Raw genomic sequence first — 13367 nt, 5'->3', positions numbered from 1 at the left:
CCTGTATTACAAACTCGGTCCAAAGGCTCACTACCGGACAAGCTCTGGGCTAGTGGATTGTCCCGCAAAACGAACCGGGACCAATGCCCACATTAGTCCCGGTTTGGTTCTGCACTGGGACATTTGGTTGGGACCAAAGGCCTCTTCTCCACTAGTGGTGGTGGCAGCGAGAACCCTGATCGAGACTGCGAGAGGATGGCCACGAAGCCACCGACGGAGATGTAGGCCCAGCCGGTCACGCTAGCAGCACAGAGGTGAGCGCGACATGCACCGGCGCGGAGTACTTCTCGAGCTTGTGGGTGTCGTCCATGCCGCGCATGATCATGGCGAGGGCGAGCTGCGCCACCGAGAAGGCAAGGAGGCACACGATTTGGAGCGCCGAGGCCGGGCACCAGTGACAGACAGCAGCAGAGCGTACATCTTGAGCCGCGCGGGCAGGAGGAGGAAGATGGTGCGGCCGCCAATCCACGACTCGATCCCGAACCACCCGCAGCTGGTCAGTGTGCGGACAACGGCCGGGATGTGCGCACCGTAGAACCTGTTTCAAGGAGAATGTGAACGTGGCCCACGCGATCACTGGGAGCGGCAGACCTTGCCTGTCCGCCGGCGCGGCCGTGAGTCCGTGACCACGAGACACGAGTGTGGGGACGCCCCAGACATGTCTAGTTCTGCGAGGGCTGCCGGTGCACCGGTAGTACGCCGAGACGCCAACGACGAGGCCCGCCCAGAGCACAGAGAGGGAGCAGGGGCTGGATCCATTGGACATATAGGACGACGACTACACGAACCTGATGGATTCTACAGCCGGAGCACCATGCATGACCACCGCAGCAAGGCAGAGCATGGGAAAGACGACCGGCCGGAGTGGCAAAAGAGGATGACGATGACGTCGATCACATGTGTCCCAGCTCGAATCAAACGGAAGGGAGGAGCGGCGCGACGAGTCGGAGCCTCGGAGAGTCGGAGTCGATGTCGTGCTCTGCCAGTGTCGGATACGACGGCCGGGTCGCCACGACGGACGCGGACGACTTGCACGCCGGAACTCGCCGGAGAGGGAGAGAGGATGAGGTGGGGTGTGGAATTGGTAGAGGGAAGCGAGGTGGCTCTCTCACTCTCCATGTTTATTCTAGAGACGCGAGCATGGTGCGGCAGCGGGAATCGCGACGGAGACGGCGGTGACGACGCCACACGCGGCTTGCTTTTTTTTTTCTAGACAAGAGGAGACACTGGACGGTCTGCAGACAGGCCAATACGCGACACGTCAGCAAAATACAAGGCTAGGACCGTATGTTGGCGTATGAAACAAGATCAAGGACCGCATTAGATCATTTTCTGACTTCAAGGACCATTTTAGACATGGCTAACAAGTTCGAGGGCGGTGGATGCATTTCACTCATAAGGATATGCACTCGCATGCACCCAAGGGAAGAAAATCTTCATGGCCGGCTACCAACGATGCAAACATCCAGAAGAAAAATCGACCGACATCATGGATTAATTAGCATGCAGTCGCATGCACCCACTCAATCTTTTGTGCATCGGTTTTAACTGAGATTAATTAGCGGACTGATTGATGAACTCTTCTGTCTTCTAACCAGAATACAAGAACGACTTGTGTCGGCGACTTGGGATCGTGGAACGGCCTCCTCAAGATGCATTCCGACCGGCGGCGAGGAGAACCCTTGCGAAAACGGAACGGCGACGCCCACGACCAGGACCAGCCGGCGTACGCAGCGGAGAAGCGCAGTCTTCACGATCGACGGCGCGCAACGTGGTCGGTAGCCCGTTGCCGCTACGTCGGGTGGAGACGCCTTGTCCTGCCTTTGCGTGACTCGCGTCCGCATCCCACGACGCGTCCGGGAAACTGGCGTGCTCGTGCCCGACGGCTCCTATGGACCTGCGACGCAAAGGAGAGACGGCGACAACTGTGCTCCACACCCGATGGGGAAGCGTTTCTGCCCGCGACGTCCTCCAGCCCGACCCGTCGGCGGTTCGAGGGGACGACAAACCGCAGCGCGGCGGCGCCCGCGGCTCTTGGCCTGGCGGCTCCCGACGTGGGCGGACCTCAGCCCCGGCGCGAAAGCGGGCGGCCACCCCGCGCGGCCGCGTGCAGCCGTCAAAGCATGGCACATTGGCGGCCATGAGCGGCAACTTCTGGCAAGGCCGGACGGCGGCGGTTTAACCGCACGGGAGAGAAGAAAACTATCTCTTTGACAATTTTACAAATTGTCTCCCGTGTTATGTTACAATTTCATTGAAGTCCATAAAATTTGTGGTTCATCTCAAGACATTTCAGATCTTGAGATCTACCTCTTGGACTTATGGAAATTGCAATCGAGTTTTGTTGGACTCTTGCTGTTTTCAGCAATGTGACCATGCGTTTATTGTTATTTGCGAGGCTTGAGAGCAAATATACATGATAAACCATCGTGTCCTGCTGAATTGCATAATAATTAATTATGCATCATTTTACGCATGTAAAATGACGTATGTATTACATGGGTAATACTGTTGCAAAGCAATATGGTGGCTCCATTATTCTTATAGAATATGGAATTTGCTTGCAAATTTGGAAAACATCAGGTAGCAAGAGTATGACACTTGCATAACTATTTCAAGTTTACACTTGTGAATTAGAAGGTAATTGATAAGTGGCATCTACTACTTAACTGTAGATTATGCACCGTTATCTTGAGGTCTATTTGTGTCATTCAGACATAATGACCCCTTCAATTTTGCACACAACTTATGGATTGCATTACAAAGAGCATTAACTTCCTTCCCAACTGTGAGGTCTACGCCACCATATATGTGTGGTGATTACCTTCAATGTGTTTTAATGAACACAAGGTTGGAAAAGCTCCATAAGAGTGAGATCTACACTACTTAGTAGTGATTATCTCCATGTGTTTTAAGCAAAAGTGAAGGCACAATATTTATGGCATGGGATCATAGCAACGAAATAATTTTCGTTTAAAAATATGATGTCTACACATCTGGTGACTACCTTGATGAAGTTTTTCCAAATGCTTCACAACTTCATAGCATTTGTCATTGGTTGTGACTTTCGTGTCACATACTCCATCAAATGTGGAACCAAGACATTGGCGACGATAACATCGCCATGTTATGGTATGAAGAGAATTATGCAAAATACTTGCATAATTTGGTGATTACCTTCCATGCAAACACAACTTATGAGACGTCATCATAGCTACGAATTAATTTTCAGGCACAACTGAGAGGTTTAACACCATTTTGTGGTGATTACCTTCATGTGTTATAAATAACATAAGGTTGTGGAGGCTATGATCGATAAGAATGTCCATAAGAGTGAGGCACCACCAGGTGGTTGACTACCTCCATGTGTTTTAAGGAAATTAAAGGTTTGTCCCTTTTGAGGTGACTAACTTTAATTTGAAGATCTACACCACATTGTGGTATTCTTGTGGAAGGCTTGACCTATGGGTCACTACGAATCACCATGACCATGATTATGCTCAGCCATAGCATTTTCATCCTACTTAATTTACTGATGGTAAATTAATGCATGAACATTTCTTGCATCATATGGCTGACCTTTCTTGAAAGGTAGTGCGATGAGATGACATTATGTGGGAGTAATCATTTAACATGGGTCCTGGACATTGATGATTTTGTCGACCCGTGGCCATGTCGCCACAGAAACTCCACATGTAGATAATTCCATGGCTATTTATAAGATAGCAAAATCGCAATGACTCGATTCTCAAATTGAGTATTTAAATGGATGAGGAACAAGTATTTGAAAAGGTACCCTCTCTATTGTTTGGATTGTACTACACGTACATCCAACCTGTAGCACATGTTGCACATAAATCAATTCCATTGGTCGTGATTGGCATGAAGCTAAGTTTCATCAATCACCAGATATTATGTAGCTCATTTTGAGGTTCTCATATACCTCAAGATCAAAGCCGGATCACGTAAGTCCCTCGATCGAATGCATTTGAGGTGATATTTGTGGTCTCATCCAACCATTGTATGGACTAAAAACGAATTATAATCAATTCAAATAGATAATGACGCAGAATTCTTTTCATGTGCCTCCAATAATTATAGCATGGCTTTCGAAGATGGAAGTTCAGCACTTTGTCCTATATGTTCATACACAAAAGGTTGGTTGAATATCTGAGCAAGAGTATCAGCTTCCTTGCAGGACCTTTGTTAATGAGTTGAAATTTTACCAACTTCATGTTGGAGTCATGCGGCTTTACACAACCTTGACTAACTAACTGCATATTGCAGAACTTCCCCTCTGCAATTGATACGTGGAAATCCTCCGAGCATTTCCCATCTGCGTAAGTTCGGAATCGCTTCACGCGTACTGATCTCACCACCGCAGCGTACATCATAGGCCCACAAATTAGGGATCTATGTGGGGTACAGATCTCCGTCGATCACAAAGTACCTTGAACTCCTCATAAGAGATCCGTTCATAGCCTCGTACGCTGATTGCAAATATTGAAGGATGGATATTTCCAGGCATTAGGGGGAGATTTCAAGTACCAAATAGAATGCCAGGAAATCATTTGGAACTCCACGTTCCTCCTCATGTCCACATACTCAATAATATAGACTATACGTCTAGGATTCACAAATTTGCAACAGTTCGCAAATAACCTGCCATATTCATTTACTGATCTCAAAGGTGTTATATAATCCTTTAATCCGGCTAGAAATGCGCCCGAAAGAGTGGAGGTACCAATAAAAACCACTCAACTCCCTATTTCTTAAAAGAGGGGGAGTAGTACGGCCTCTAACCAGGATCTAGCTTCCTGCAAGCAACGAGGAAAGACGAGGAGAAATCCTCTGAATCAGTAAATACATATCAATCTAGCGTTGATAAACACCTGATGGGTAGTATACACCCAGTGGAAGGGAAACCTCCACAACCCAGCTTCAGCTTGCACACACTGGTTGGGATATCGGAACACCCGGACTCACGCGTATTGGGAAATCACGAAGAGTCATCATGGGTGCTTGAGATTTCCTCCTATTATATCGATTCTAGAGAATCATATGATTAAAGCCTACAAATGTCGACAATATTTCTCTTGTATTATTGCAAACATCCTTCACAATGATTCAGATCTAAAGACCATGGCCATGGCAGAGTGTAAACCACTTGCTCGAACTGAAACAATCGAAGGATGCAATCCAAGCAGAATTAGCCTCGCTCCTCCAAATGAATTCCCTATGCGGTTCAATATGTTCTCTTCCAGCAACGGAATGACATAACAAGGTGGTGAGAAAGCAAGGCTTGTAGCACAAGGTTGGATTTACGCAGAGATCCGAGACCTAATCTCCAGATGCGAGTGAAATCCTATTTCCGGTACATTATATCATCGGCAATACAAAATCATCTATCTATGCAGTCGATAGATGTAGTGACTACATATTGATGTGGATCACTAGATTTGGATATGTATGGTTCCCGATGGAATCTCAACCCGAATCGAAATGCAAATGCAACATGTATTGTGTAAAATCTTTAAGTCGGAATATGACTTATTGTTGTCGGTATTTTTTGGTACAACCGACGTAGTGAGTTCCTTATACACAAGGATTACTCCTACAATGATGATTACTCATGCGTTTTTGTCATACACAAGTATTTCTCTTGCAATGACGAAGCACATGATCATCCTAAAGACGGAATTTGAGATGAAGGATTTGGTTTAACCCAAACAGTGCTTGATACTACAAGTCGAGCTACTTCACTCAAGTATTATGGTACACCAAGTTATCTATATTATAAATATTGGAGAAACTTAAAATGGACAAGTCATATCCATCTCCCATGCCGGTTGTTCGATCTCTAGACGTAGAGAAAGATTCACTCAAACCACAGGATGATGTAGAAGGGATGTTGGGACTTGAGGTTTCATATCTCCGTGCCATTGGACTCACCAACACAATTGGTTGGGAATCAAGAATATCTTTCGATATCTCCAAGGAACAACACATTACTTGACATATTCTTGTAATTTTAGAGAAATCTGAACTCCAATAGCATCAGGATACACTGATGTTGGCTACTTGAATGATCCCCACAATGTGTATCAACATGGTAGAACGGTCACTTCATTGATGTCTTCGAGACAGACTCTGGTGACTACACCTACCAATCATTCTAAAATACAAGGCCTCGTACACACGTGTAGCTTTATGGAATGATGAACCACATACATCAGTCATGTGGTATTGGTTCTCTTGAACCATCAATCATTATCTACACAGATAATGTTGCTTGTGTTGCATGGATGCAAACATGATAGATCAAGAGCAATATCACTAAGCATATTGCCTCTAGATTGTTTTATCTCCATGAACTTCAGAAGAATTGGGGAATAAACATCTTGCAAGTCAAATCACACAATAATGATGTTGGTTTGTTCACCAAGTCTCTACCAACTTCAACATTCCAGAAGTATTTTATGGAATTGGTATGCGACGGCTTCCAAATTTGCAAGAATCAGGGGGAGTATCTTCCTGAATCAATCATGTTCAAAGCATCATATTGCACTCCTTTTCCCTTTATGAGTTTACTACACAGGTTCTCATCAAGGTTTTTAATGAGGTAATATCAACACAAGATGATATGTCATATTTTCTGTTTTCCCCACCGGGGTTTTTAGGAAAGTATATACGACATATATTGTTCTCTAAACTCTATGGGTTTTTCCCTTTTACAAGGTTTTTCTCATATTGAGTTAACAAAGAGACAATACCAATTATACGCTGTGTCATTTTCTCCTTATTTTTCCCACTGGGTTTTGAAGGAGTTGTAACAGTATATCTAACCATTATATGTTGCACCATTTTCTTCTTATTTTCCCACTGGGTTTTAAGGAGTTTTAGCAACATAAAATACACACTACTCTCCTCGTATTTTTCCCACAGGGTTTTTAGAGGAGATGATTCCAAAGATGATTCTAGAGATGACCAAGCACAAGGACAAGGAAGGATTAGGGGGAGTGTTAGGATTTAATTAATAGGTTAATTAAAGGGGCAATCCTCCCTCATGTAATTCTCTATGTTGATTGGTTTGTCAATAGACACAACCCTTTCTCACACCTATTCGCACGGACGTGACCCATATTCGCATCCCTTCCCCTTGTATATAAGCTGTGAATCATCAATGGAACAGAATAGTTGAATCATTTGTTGTCTCTCTTATTTGTCTCTCTATTCTACTTTCAACGCATCATACGGAGAAGGCGAGACAACTAGCGATCCACAGCTAAAACGGCACGAAAAGCGGAACGGGTGGTGTAGAAACTCGTGCAAGTCCCAGCCGGAGGTGAGGAGACCTATACTCACGGGAGTAGTTGTTACGAATTAGCCACAAGAAAAATACCAGCATTACTTTGCAATCGCTAAAATACCAGCGGGGACTTAGCCAAAGAAAAAAAAATGGGCCAGTTGAGCTAGTACTCCATTACCCCGTGATCGGAGCCCTTCCAATCCCCAATCCACAACCGCCGCCGCCCTTCTTCCGGTCGCAACTCCGCGTCGGTCGCCGGTCGCCCTGCACTCCGTACGAGAAATCGCGCCGGCTACCTTGTGCCCCGTCCGAAACACAGCGCCGTCGACCTCTCCAACGATGGCCGCCCTGCGCCCCATCCCTAAAGCCGCGCTGGCAGCCCACTCCAACGCCGCCGCGCCGCCAGCCCACTCTAACGCCGGCGTCCGACGCGAGGACATCCTACCGCTGCGCGGCTGACGCCCTAAGCGACGCGTGGCCCTGCATCCCGACCTCTGCTCAGCCCTGCATCCCCAAAGTCGCGCCACCCATTCACCGGACGCGAGGCCGCCGCCTCCCGATGACTACCTCTGAAGGTATCTGACGCCGACGCAACACTTTGTAGTTCTGTGTTATACTGCTTTATAAACTAAGTTTAATTGCCTCCAAAAAAGCTCCCGTCCAATTGCATATATTGAATGTATATCATTAGAGAATAAATTTTTGACATTCACTGAAAACACTTCACTGATCCATAGTCAGTCAACAAAATCCAACCATCATGCAAATGGGAAAAGTTTTTGCTATCAACCTTCTAGTGCTTGTTCAACAATCTATGACTAATCATTGTAGTACTATGACTGAAATGAGAACAACCCACTTTACCTGATGTTTTAATGCGGGCTGCTATTATCATTAGCTTTGTCATAACTCATAAGTATTGTTAATTCATGATGACAGATGATAATCACCTATGGAAAAGAAAGACTGGCAGAAAACCAAGATCTTTTATGGGCACTAGCGAAAAAGTTATTTTCCGAAGTTTCAGCTTGTAAATCATTATCCTTGAAAATATAGTATCAAAGAAATTATATCATTTCCGTCAGATTTCTAAGTTCTCGAAAACATAATAGCTAATACTGGCATCTTTATGTAAGAATCTTCAAACAGCTATGACTCATCTGCTGATGATTCCGATTCACCTCCTGCTTCTGAAACTGAAGAAGGTACCGCAGAAGAAACTAAGTCACAAGAAGCCCCACTGGCACAAATTGATCAAGCATGCATGATCACCGGATGAGGTAAGGGGAATTTTATTCATCATATATTTGGTCAGTTTGAAATGTATGTTTTCTCTTCATGATTAGTAATAGTGGAAATCTGTTAACACTAACAATCCATAGCTTCCCTCCTGCCTCGTTGATCTTCTCTCTCTACCCAACTTCCCTCAAATTCCCTTTCCAAAAGATTACCGAGAGCTTACTAGAAATGATGCCAAGTTATGTGCTGATGTCTTTTGTTAATTTTTGGTTCTCTGCTGGGCTACTGGGAATATACTTTTACAATCGTTTTGGTTTTAAACTAGCGCAAAAACAACTATAGTTTTGCTATGTACTATTGCATTTTTCTTATGTACTTTGGTTGCAAAATGATACAGTAATAAAATCCGGACGCACCGTCCACCGTGGATCCAGAATCACCTCCGTCGCCTAGGACGATGGTCCTGGTCGCGGTAGGAGCAGGAATCACGGCTGCTGAGTAGGTGGCTGGCGTCTTGGTTCGCAGTGTCGCGCCACAAGCATGGCGTATACCGCCAGTCCTCGCTTGACGCTGGGTACTCCAAGCGCCTCCCCTTACAGCGGAATCCTGCACGTTAAGACTGCCTCTGTTCTCTGAGATTTTTTTTTCATATGTACCAACACGTTATTGATTCTACTCTTCAGACTTTAGTGACAATTAGCAACGTGCATGCTTCATGATTTTGTAAAGGGCTCTCCTTACAATTATATGGTGAGGAAGCATACGATGCCTTCAATCCCTAATCTGCTGTTAGCTGTTCTGTGAGTGGATGGGCACCGCTGTTAGCTGTAATGGAGGACACCACTATCATCTTGTCCATTTTATTCATGTTAACTGGTATTTTAAGCATTGTAAATTATTTTCACAAATTATTGCTGAGGTAAGAGGCTACTGAGATCTTATGGCAGCAATTTTAGCAAATCCATTATATCTTCATGTAGGAGGGATTTTTTTGATCTTGGGAATCATCATATCCAGTTGTTACTGTCCCATTGTATTTTATCATCCAGGGGGAAATAGTTGCATCTGATGTTGGATTATAGCTTTGCTCAATATATCTTATTTAAAGCACACATTTGTTTGTAATTTTTTTACTTCTATCAGATTATCTTATGTAAACATGAAACTGCTAATAAATATGCTCTATATTTGTGCATGTGAATTTAGGTATATTTATCAATAGTAGAAGCTGTGCAAACTTACTAGTATTTTCTCATTTTCTACTATGTTTATGTTCCCTTTTGCCATTACAGGACTGGCCAAGATTCTCAAGAAGTATGACAAGAGAAGTGGGACCTTTATCAGTCTCCCTTTCATTCAAAATGTGTTGCTTTAGCATTTCTTCATCATTGACCGCCTGTACCAGCTTGTGAAGGAGTGCGAGGCCATGCTGGACCAGATCATAACATTGAACAAACCATCTGTATCAAATGAAGATGGAAAAGAAGATATCAACATTGAGACAAGCCTCTGAACCTTCAGTTCTACCTTGGATAGCAGCGGATGCATTCCAGAGCATGTACATGATTGCAACTTTTGTGCAAATGTTGTCATATTGGGTGATGTGGACGTATCATTGGTACAATATTTTATTGTGCAATCTGAGATATTCATGGAAAATGTATAACATCTTATTGTGCTATATAGAATATTCGTGGAAAAGGCATTTATTTTTTATTATCCAAATTCAAACCACTGACAGGCAGGATAACGAGCATGTCACTACAATACCTCATAGTGCTGCGGCCTTCCATCACCACTAGTGACAGGCATTTGTTTTTGCCTGTCATTGGTATGCACACATGCCTGTCACTAGTAACCGGATACCAGTGACTAGTCATTAGTGACAGGCTCAATGCCTGTCACTAACAAGTCATTGTGCATGTCACTAGAGGCCTATTCTGCAATAGTGATAAGATTAGATGCACATAGTTGCTGTGAGGATTTACCCTAACCCGCAGCTCGTGAGGACTACTCACACATAATATCAATATCAAGATCAAACAAAGAAATCATTGTGCAAAATATTTAGATTGAAATCACAATATTCTTACAATGATCGCCAATCTCAAGGAGATCTCTATTACAATGGTGATGGATATGGCTATGAAGGATATGGAGGATGGAATGGATGAACTAGGGGAATGGATCTCCTTCGGTGTGTTGCAGATGGATCTGGTGGATGGCGGCTCTGTTTGACGATGAATGGCTCTCTGTTTGGCATCGGTCCCTTCACAACTTTTATAGAATTTGACCTCGGGAACGCATGGGCGCATGGTACGGGCGGGGCTTGCCCGTACTGATGCCCGTTAAAGCCCCTGGAACCAACTTTCCGAGCGTAGTCAACTTTGCCATGCTGCTGACGTGATTTTCTTTAGTAATTGCAGGTCCATTTGCCATTATGACGTGATATCCTGCACAATATCAAAAAATAGAAGAGATTGCACATCTTTGCATTGATTATGCATTAGTGGCAAGTTGAGAGGCAAACTTAGTCAATTTCTTGACTTAGCTAAGGGTTTAAACGCGAGAAAATATGGCATATTTCACAGCCATCAACATTCCCAAGCTTAAACTTGATCGTCCTTGAGCAAGAAACAAAGAACATAAGGAACTTGGCGTTTAAACCAAAACAACGAGAAAGCAAAGTCACTTACAAGTGGTAGCCTTATGAGTCCAGCACTTCTTCCATTTGAAAGCTTAGCATAGTTAGTGAAGTACCAAGAGTACGATACAAGCATTGGTAACTCGAGACAATCACAATAAAGATTATAAGTATGCATAGCTAGTTGTAGAAATAATTACTCTAACTTAAATAGTTAACTCTCAGTTTGGCAAGGAACACTGGAAGTTCATTATCATCAAATTAAGTATGAGCATTCATGTCTAAAGAGATATAAGCAATGAAGTATCTTAATTACGCCCACATCAATTGATCAAGGCTATCAAAACACTTACTCTCCATTCATTGTCCTTCAAGAATATAGTCATCTAACAGTAACGAGTCCATGCCAAGACTTGGGATCGATATATTTCGGATTCCTTTGACAGTTTCCAAGTAAAAAACATGAATGACTTTATAATATTGTGACAACCATGGGGCTAGTGGTGCTAGTATCCCAAGGGTGTGCACAACGGCCGTGTTGCGACGCATAAAGCAATATCAGACACTAAATCATATGTTGACACGCGTAAAGCAATATGTCATATTTATATACAACCTTACATCTTCGCATAACTCAGCTACCACTAGACTTCAATTCCATCAAACAACTCCTATCAGGAGTGCTATCAAGTCTATCACAACATCTATGGAGTTAAGTATCTTAAAATTTAAACCCTTAAGACAATTGTTCATCATACAAGTCATAATTTTAAGACATCTTCTTGTTGTACTTGTTTGGCAATATTATTTCCAAGGCAAGACTCGGTTAACTAGGTCACCGACCATATGATCACTAGAGAGGTCTGGAGAACCATTGCAATCACTATGAAACCCACGAAGATATGATCGTCGTTTGAACCAATGCATATAGTCTTACTCCTTTGTTCATTCGATACTTGCACTTGTCCGAGGATATGATCATCGGTATCTCACTACCTAGTTTGATATCGTTACTGACAAGGATTATTCACTCGTTCACATGCGATTATATCCCCATGACCTAGTCATTAGCTACGCAACATTCATCCATATAATCTCACAAGTGGGACCTTTAAGTATCTTCCGTCACATAGACGGAACAAATCCCTCTCTTGATAGCGTAGGCCTCAACAATTCCATCGATATACCTAGATGTCACAGTGTGGCGGTTGAAACAATTAAAGCAACCCCAGGAGATGGTGATAATACGATCTCGCGGTCTAAGGATTAAGTTACTATGCACTTTATTAATATCATAATATTGAACTCGACATCGATTGATCATGTTACAATACTTTATGTTGCGAGTATGTCCACCATATCATTCATCTAATGATATGACCTCATTGTCAATGATGTGTGTGTCCATGATCACGAAAATCTCAACCAACTATCAACCTCAATGAACCAGTCATGCACTTGCGTGCTAACCAGGCACAACTGATTGTTTACAATACAACATGTCTATTAGTGTTTTCCTCATAATACAGTTATAGTATGGCGCAAAACTAATTGTGAACATTGGACATATAATATATCCATTATTATTTGTCTCTAGAGCACTATCTCCAACAATAACTGCCGTTAAAAACCCCAAACCGCTTTTATATTCTGCGAGTTAGAGGACATACCGCGGAGAAATTGGGTGCCAGAGTCGCCAAAGAAGCCCTCCTAGCAGCCAATGAAGTCGCCGTAGCCATGGATGAAGGCCCCCGCGCGGAGGGTGCCGCCACCCCATAAAAAGAGCAAGTCTAGGAGCTACCCTACATTTTGTCCCCTGTGTGTCCATGTATGGAATCCTCCTTTCGTAATGTTTTCATTTGCAACAGCTCCCCAATAACTCCTCCCCTAATACTCATCTATATTTTAGCAAGGTAGAGCCCACTTGTTAGATCTTAACAAGGCAGGTGATGCATCTAAAATTCATCTATGTTCTTTGTAGTTTATTGTGTCATATTCTATCATAATTGATTCATATAAGTGGTTATAATCATGATTTAGAATGATTTGGGGAATTTTCCTAAAATATACCTTTTATTTGTATTATAACTATGTAGGTAAAAAACCTTGTATTGCACATTGACTTTCGTTGACCTTCACGAACTCAAAAGGACCTGTGATTTTTCATGTGGAAGT

General features: G+C 43.5%; 1 long non-coding RNA gene across 1 annotated transcript; it reads left to right on the top strand.

Annotated features, from left to right (window-relative positions):
* Nucleotides 1-7892: 7892 nt before the first annotated feature.
* LOC124666622 lies at nucleotides 7893-10315 on the top strand. The gene is made up of 2 exons (XR_006990953.1): nucleotides 7893-8589; nucleotides 9841-10315. It is a non-coding gene; the product is annotated as an uncharacterized LOC124666622 (long non-coding RNA).
* The last annotated feature ends 3052 nt before the right edge of the window (nucleotides 10316-13367 follow it).

The sequence above is a fragment of the Lolium rigidum genome, chromosome 6 (genome assembly GCF_022539505.1).
Source record: "Lolium rigidum isolate FL_2022 chromosome 6, APGP_CSIRO_Lrig_0.1, whole genome shotgun sequence".
Taxonomy (NCBI): domain Eukaryota; kingdom Viridiplantae; phylum Streptophyta; class Magnoliopsida; order Poales; family Poaceae; genus Lolium; species Lolium rigidum.
Note: the sequence above shows the minus strand (reverse complement) of the source record. Positions and strands in the feature narration are given on the sequence as shown.